At 41.4% G+C, this 6,665-nt stretch overlaps 1 pseudogene; it reads left to right on the top strand.

Annotated features, from left to right (window-relative positions):
• Positions 1 to 942: 942 nt before the first annotated feature.
• Positions 943 to 3,025, top strand: LOC102753162 (annotated as a pseudogene).
• The last annotated feature ends 3,640 nt before the right edge of the window (positions 3,026 to 6,665 follow it).

The raw sequence follows: 6,665 nt of genomic DNA, 5'->3' as shown, positions 1-6,665 counted from the left end.
GAGTTCTCACTTTGTTTTATTGTTCACAGATTACTTCAAATTGTTCTCACAGGCATCTGCCTCAATTAACATCCAATCTATTACTCGGCCTACTTTTGTTCTCAAGGATGTACATCTTTATAGCATAATTGGGATTTCTTTCCTTCCATAAACAAAACATCTTGCTAAATTACCTTTCACAAAAGCCACTTTTAGACAGATTGATCTATATATATAAAAGAGTAATATGCAAATCAACCAGACAGTGGAACAACCAGAATGACTACTCAACAAGTAGCTATGAGCCACACTGACCACCTCTTAGTCCCTACCCCCAGCTGGCAGGCTCTGATTGCCCAATGGTGAACGGGGAACTGGGAGTGGGGCCAGTTGCCAGCAGCTGGGGAAGATGGCCCTGGTCACAGGCCAGGCCTAGGGACCATACCCATGCATGAATTTTGTGTCCCAGACCTCTAGTTTTAAGATTAAAAACCAGAAAGACATAATGCTGAATCTTCTGAGAAGGGAAAAAGTACATCCATACCCTGAATGTGTACCACAGAATACCCAAAGTCTAATGAAGGAACTCAAGCTTCCAAGCCATGTGAACTGGATTTAAGACACCTCAGGACCTGAGCAATATTAATAAGCCACTTACTATCTCTGAAAATCATTCTGCTTACATAAAAAATAAAATTAATATACCCTGTCTTGTAAGACTGTCCCAGGGATTAAGTGGAACAATGTGCAAAGTGCCTGGTACTGAGTAAACAATCAATAATTTTATTTTATCATTGCTCCCCAACTCAGTTGTTATATTTTCTCTGTTTTTGATTTTTATAACTATTTCTGTTTTGTTTTTAGTGAGATAAATAAAGATTTTGAAAATACACATGTGGCCCGGGCCCCAGACCTCGGTGATGGCCACCAGGACAGCAGGGTGAGAGCCTGTGGCCTGAGCACTCTGCAGCCCCATTCCTGGGCCTTTGGGGGCCTTGAAGGCCCCAGCGCCCAACTTTTCCACCCTCCCACTGCCCTCCCCCGAAACTCCCGCAACAAAGAAAAGTAGTGGGAGAAGGATCAGCAATGCCAGGTCCCCAGCCCCTCCTGGCTGAGGAAGACCGAATACAGTTATGGCCACCCAGGTACTGGGGCAGTCTTCTGAAGGGGGAGGGCTATGCAATGACAGTGGCAACATGGCATGGCCTTGCCTAATGATATGTCTGACTGGCATGACCTCTCCTAAACTGAATTGGCTGCTCCTCAGCTCATCATGTTGGCAAATGTGGCCTTAACTGGGGAAGTAAATGGCAGCTGCTGTGATTACCTAGTTGGTGAAGAAGGCAGATGGCAGGATTGATGCCTGTTGGGGACAGTGATGGAGAAGGAGTTGAGGAGTCTCCTGAAATAGAAGGCGAACCCAGTGGACTGGAAAACATGGAACAGGAAAGTTTGGAACTCAGCGTTGCAGAACCACAGCCTGTGTTTGAGGTATCAGCTGCCCCAGGAATTTACAGCTCAAATAAAGAGCTTCCTCCCGAAACACTTGGACCTTGAAGACCAAACCCTTTCGTTGTAAGCCATACAAATATGAAGCAGAATCTGAAAACAGTTTGTGCATCACATCAGAGTTCATAGTGGCAAGAAGATTTTTGTGGAAGAAAGTGCAGAGAAGCAAGCAAAGGCCCGGGAATCTGGGTCTTCCACTGCTGAAGTGGGAGATTTCTCCAAAGGCCCCGTTCGCTGTGACAGCTGTGGCCACTGTGGCTGCAATATCAATTGACACGGTCACTATACGGCTCACTTGAAACACCACACCAGAGCTGGTGAAAATGAGCGAGTCTACATGTGCATCATTTGCACATATACCACAGTAGCGAATATCACTGGAGAAAACACTTAAGAAACCGTTTTACAAGGAAAATATACACATATGGAAAATGCCACTAATTTTCAGACAGAAAAAAAAAACAAACACATTATGTTCAGCATATTCAAACTTATACAGTAGATAGACCGCCCATGTAAATGTGAACTTTGCCCTTACTCAAGTTCTCAGAAGACTCATGTAACTAGACATATGCGTACTCATTCAGTGGGGTATGAATACCATCTGGAAATATTTTCTAGAGCATGATCTAGATGGGTGAGAAAGCATGTAAATGTGATCAGTGCAGTTATGTGGCCTCCAATCAACATGAGGTAACTTGCCATGCAGGACAGGTTCACAAGAGGCCTAAACCTCTTAACTGCCCACACTGTGACTATAAAACAGCAGAGAGAAGCAACTTCACAAAACATGTGGAGCTACATGTTAATCCATGGCAATTCAATTGTCCTGTATGCAGCTTCCAAGAAGTATAATCTGCAGTATCATTTCAAACCTAAGCATCCCTCTTGTCCTAATAAAACAATGGCTGTCTCAAAAGTAAAACTAAAGAAAACCAAAAAGAGAGAGGCTGACTTGCCTGATAATAATAATACCAATGAAAAAACAGAAACAGAGCAGACAAATATAAAAGGGGATGTAGCTGGAAAGAAAAATGAGAAGTCTGTAAAAGTGGAGAAAAAAATAATGCTTCGAAAGAGAAAAAGCCTTGTAGGAATGCTTCAATCCAGGTGACTGCCAGAACTCGGAAATCAGCAATGGAAACTAGAGAGATGGATGTGCATTCAGGAACCAATTCAGAAACACACACACAACAACAACAAAACAAAAACAAAACTGTAAAACCAAGAAAGGCAAAAGGAAGATGGAAGCTGAAGCCCATTCCTTGCAAGATCCTGTTAATGATGAGGAACTTGTGACAAAAAAAGGAAAAGAAGACAGAAAGCAAACCCCAAAATAGTCAGGAAGTGCCAACGTCTGAGAACAAAGTTGCGGAGAATAAAAAGCAAAATACTGCGTGTGGGGAAAAAAGTACAAAGAAGAAAACTGAAAAATAAATCACGTAGAAAAAGCAGCAAGCCTGCTCAGAAGGAGACTGTCCAGAGAGGGCCTGCTCAGACAGCGCCGCTGCCACCCAGGGGGCCTCCTCAGAGATAAGAGGAGACATTTAAATTGAAGAAAAATTCCCCAAGCAATGGACATTGTTTCAGTCCAGGTATTTACTCCTGAGTTTTGATCACTATTTCTTATTAGTGTATGTTAATCATCATAAAAACAATGATTTTGGTGTTTCTTTTTATTTTTTATTTGGGTGCTTTAATGGCTTAAGATATTGCACATTGTGGGTTTGTTTTTTTTAACCTATGCAGTTAAATTTTTTTTCCTAGAAATAACACTTGTGTTGAATGGTAACACTTTATAATATATATGCATATTTATTTTGTCCTCTTTGGAGGGATGCTTTTAGTCTTATTTGCAAAAGGGCAGTTTTTCCTTTGCTGCAATTGCCTTTTTTTGCAGAATAAAGTGTGTGCAAGTTCGTGAGCAAGTGAAACATACAGGTTCAAGTCATTGATTTTGATTTTCACATCTTATATCTATGCCAGATCTGTAGTTCATATAAGTTATTTATTTAAATGGATGTATACATTCACAACTCTCAGCTTGAACTTTGTGATAAATGAACCACTAGACTTAAAAAAAAATAGAAAATACACATGTGCACACACACATACACACACACACACGCCTTTATCTTTTTAAAGAGAACTTTCCTGACTTGTGGTCAAGATGGTGGAATAGTAAACACTGTACTCACCTCCTCCCATGACCACATCAAAATTAGAGCTACAGAAAAACCATCACTCAGAACCACCTGAAGTCTAGCTGAACAGAAGTCTTCTAACTGAGAATATATAAGAGAAGCCAGATCAAGATTGGTAGGTGGGGCAGAGACACAGAACAGCCTGGTCTCCCTCCCAAGTGGGAAAAACAAAAATCAAGAGGGATATCTGGGCTGCCGAGGTTCCCCTTGAGGAGAAAAGGGTCTCAGCCCCAAGACGGGCTCCCCAGCTCAGAACTTCAGGGCCAAGAGAAGTCCCAATAACTTCTGACTGTGAAAACCAGAGGGGGTTGTGGCTGAGGGGATTCTGTTTGTGTGAGAAGGAGGGCTGCTGGAATCCCAGACCTTCCTCTTAAAGGGCCCACACACAGACTCACTTGTTCTGAGCTCCAGTGCTAGGCAGAAGCTTGAAAAGCATCAGAGGCTGAATTGCCTGGCTTTGAAGTAAGGGCTGGAGAGGCAACTTTCTCCCAGACAAAAGTACTGGCAGAAGTCATTGTAGTTTTGTTGAGCCCTTCCTGCTCCCAGCTGGAAGGCACAAGAGGGCACCAAATCTTTGTCAACCTGGCTAACACCATTTGCTTCACCCTGGTGATTCCCTAAAACCTGGTCACACCCTGCTTATGCGCTCACCCAAGCCACTTCCAGTAGCTTCTCCATACAAACATCCTGTCTTAGCATGTGTAGGGATTTTTCCAAATCTCTCAAAGGTTCACAAATCCCAACAAGAAACATCCAGGCTCGGCATGCCCAGTACCTCTTTCTAAGCAGCCCCTGTCTGACACAAGTGGTGGACAGCCACAGCACAGCTCAGCCTCTCACAGACACCTCCAAGCCTAGCACAAGCTATGGTAATCATATGCAGATCACTTTGTAGCTCACACTAACTGGCACAAACAGAGATTGACCTTGGCCTGCACCAGAGCCCCTCCCAAGATCCCAGAACCAAGACACCAGAGGCCCAACTTCAGACCACAACAGGGCACCACTCAACCACCTCCACTAATGACACACCCAAAGGGCAGACTCAGCAGGCACCAGAGCTTCACCAAAGTGAATCCTACGCTATAAGGTTAGCCCTCGCACAATAGCTCCTCCATTATAGTATAGCCAGTCCTCAAATTCTAAGGATCAGTCTCTACCATTGATGTACCAACAGCAATCAAGGCTCAACTATGACAGGAAAGCACATACAACCCATACAAAGGACATTGCTGGTGAACCCAGCTCAGGTGACCAGAGAGACTGCTCTATTTGGCCTCATAGGACACCTACTACATAAAGCCAATCTACCAAGACCAATAGATGTAGCAGCTCTACCCAATACCTAGAAACAAACACAGGAAGCTAACCAAAAGGAAGAGACAAAGATACATGTTCCAAATGAAGGAACAGAACAAAACTAGAAAAGGAACTAAAAATGGAGACAAGCAATCTACTAGATGCAGAGTTCAAAGCATTGGTTATAAGGATGCTCAATTAACTTAGGAGAATAATAGATTATTGCAGCGAGAACTTCAACAAAGAGATAAGAAACATAAAAATTAAGATGAAAAACATAAAAGAAGCAGTCAGAAATGAAGAACATATTGATTGAAATGAAGAATGCATTAGAGGTAATCAACAGCAGGTTAGATTAAGCAGAGGATCAAATCAGCAATTTCGAAGATGCGATAGTAGAAAAAAGAATCTAAAAAAATGAGGATTCTTTAAGGGGCCTTTGGAACAACACCAAGCATACCAACATCAGCATCATAGGGGTACCAGAAGGAGAAGAGAGAAAGAAAGGAATTAAAAATATATTTGAAGAACTAATGACAGAAAAGCTACTCTATGGTGGCAAAGAAATAGACATACAAGTTCAGGAGTAGAGAGTCTCAAACAAGATGAACCCAAAGACACATCATAGCTAAAATGCCAAAAGTTAAAGACAAAATGAAAATCTTAAAAGCAACAAGAGAAAAGCAGTTAGTTACCTACAAAGGAGCTCCCATAAGATTGTTAGGTGATTTCTCAGCAGAATCTTTGCAGGCCAGGAGGGATTGGCAAGAAATATTAAAAGTGATGAAAAGCAAGGACCTGCAACCAAAGTTACTCTGCCCAGAAAAGCTATTATTTAGAATTGAAGGATGGATAAAGAACTTCCCAGAAAAGATAAAGCTAAAGGAGTTAATCACCACCAAACCAGTATTGCATGAGATGTTAAAGGGACATGCAACAACATGGATGGATCTAGAGGGCATTGTGCTGAGTGAAGTAAGTCAAAAGAGAAGGACAAATAACATATGGTTTCACTTATATGTGGAATCTAAAAAAAGCAAAATAAACAAACACAAAATCTCAGAGATACAGAAAACATTTTTATGGTTGCCAAATGAAGGGTGGTTGGGGTGATGGGTCAAAAGGGGAAAGGAATTAAGATGTTCAAATTGTCAGTTATAAAAACAGTCCTGGGGAAGTAAGGTACAACATAGGGAATATAGTCAATCTATAATTATAAAAATGTAATAAGCTAATTAGACCAGATGACCTTCCAGAAAAAGCCAGGGCTGTGAGGGAAGCCCAGGTCCCAGGTGTCTGCTGGTAGCCAGAGGGAAGCCAGTGCCAGCAGCCTGGGGAAGGAAGGCCTACTCTTGCACGAATTTTGTGCATGATGCCTCTAGTAATATTATAATAACTATGCATGATGTCATATTGGCACTAGACTTCCTGGAATTATCACTTCATAAGTTATATAAATGTCTAATCATTATGTTGTACACCTGAAACTAATACAATGTTATATATTGACTCTAAAAAATAAAGTTATTTTATGTTATTTATTTTTGTTTGTTTTAAAATTTTTTCTTTATTGATTCAGGTATTACATAGTGATCCTTATCCCCCCAGTGAATTTTGAATTTTATCTAATGTTTATTGAAATAAGTTTTCTCTCTTATATTTCTCTTATTGAGA

The sequence above is a fragment of the Myotis davidii genome, unplaced genomic scaffold (assembly GCF_000327345.1).
Source record: "Myotis davidii unplaced genomic scaffold, ASM32734v1 scaffold70, whole genome shotgun sequence".
In the NCBI taxonomy this organism is placed as follows: Eukaryota; Metazoa; Chordata; class Mammalia; order Chiroptera; family Vespertilionidae; genus Myotis; species Myotis davidii.
The sequence above is the reverse complement of the archived record's forward strand: the minus strand, read 5'-3'. Positions and strand labels throughout refer to the sequence as shown.